General features: G+C 38.0%; 1 long non-coding RNA gene across 1 annotated transcript in view; it reads right to left on the bottom strand.

Moving 5' to 3' along the window:
• Positions 1 to 137: 137 nt before the first annotated feature.
• The window catches only part of LOC128250520 (uncharacterized), a 7,829-nt gene continuing 7,124 nt past the window's right edge, over positions 138 to 842 (bottom strand). Inside the window, exon 2 of the long non-coding RNA XR_008266525.1 lies at positions 138 to 346. This is a non-coding gene — a long non-coding RNA (uncharacterized LOC128250520). The remainder of the gene's footprint in view (positions 347 to 842) is intronic.

Raw genomic sequence — 842 nt, 5'->3', positions numbered from 1 at the left:
AAGTAATACCGAGTAAGTGCTGTATACCGGCTATTTTTGACCCTTTCGTTGTTTAAACATGAGTGGGGATTATAACATAGGTCGTGTATTAGCGTGTGTATGTATAACGAGAGACAAGGATAAAGAGAACAATGGCAAAGTTAGAAATATATTTTATGGATAAAGTCTTACAGCTGTTTCAGTATATGTTGGTGTGTTTACGTCCCCGTAACATAGCGGTTCAGCAAAAAAAAAAAGACCGAGTGAATAAGTACCAGGGTTTTAAAAGAATAAAAAAATAAATAAATACTGGGGTCGATTTAAAAATTCTTCAAAGCGGTGCTCCAGCATGGCTGTAGTCTGATGCCTGAAATAAGTAAAGAAAAAAAATAAGTAGAAGTAAAAAAATAACGAAAAAAGAATTCAGTTTAAAAGTGGAATAATCTAAACACGACTTTCTGTGCCAATTCCAAAGCAAGACTGCAAAACAATTATGCTCTCCTGACCAATGATTGTTTCATATATTTCTTTGGTGCCAAATGTTGTGTCAGTCTGGAAGGATGTAAAGTGCTACAACAAACCAATGATGTCATTTTGCCAAACTCGAATCTAATATCATCTTAATTAATTGCTACACATAATTTATCTATTCGTGTTTGGCACAGGTTCGATTGCAGATGTTTAGCGATGTTGCTGCTGTTCTTTCTGTATCTGCTGCTTCTGCTGTTTCTGCTGATGACGCTGACGAGGAAAATTGTCATCACCATCATCAGAACTTTTATCACCACCATAAGCCACCTCCAATGCGACGACGACGACGACGACGACGACGACCACCACCACCACCACCACGACCACGACAT

Source organism: Octopus bimaculoides, chromosome 22 (genome assembly GCF_001194135.2).
Source record: "Octopus bimaculoides isolate UCB-OBI-ISO-001 chromosome 22, ASM119413v2, whole genome shotgun sequence".
In the NCBI taxonomy this organism is placed as follows: domain Eukaryota; kingdom Metazoa; phylum Mollusca; class Cephalopoda; order Octopoda; family Octopodidae; genus Octopus; species Octopus bimaculoides.
Note: the sequence above shows the minus strand (reverse complement) of the source record. Positions and strands in the feature narration are given on the sequence as shown.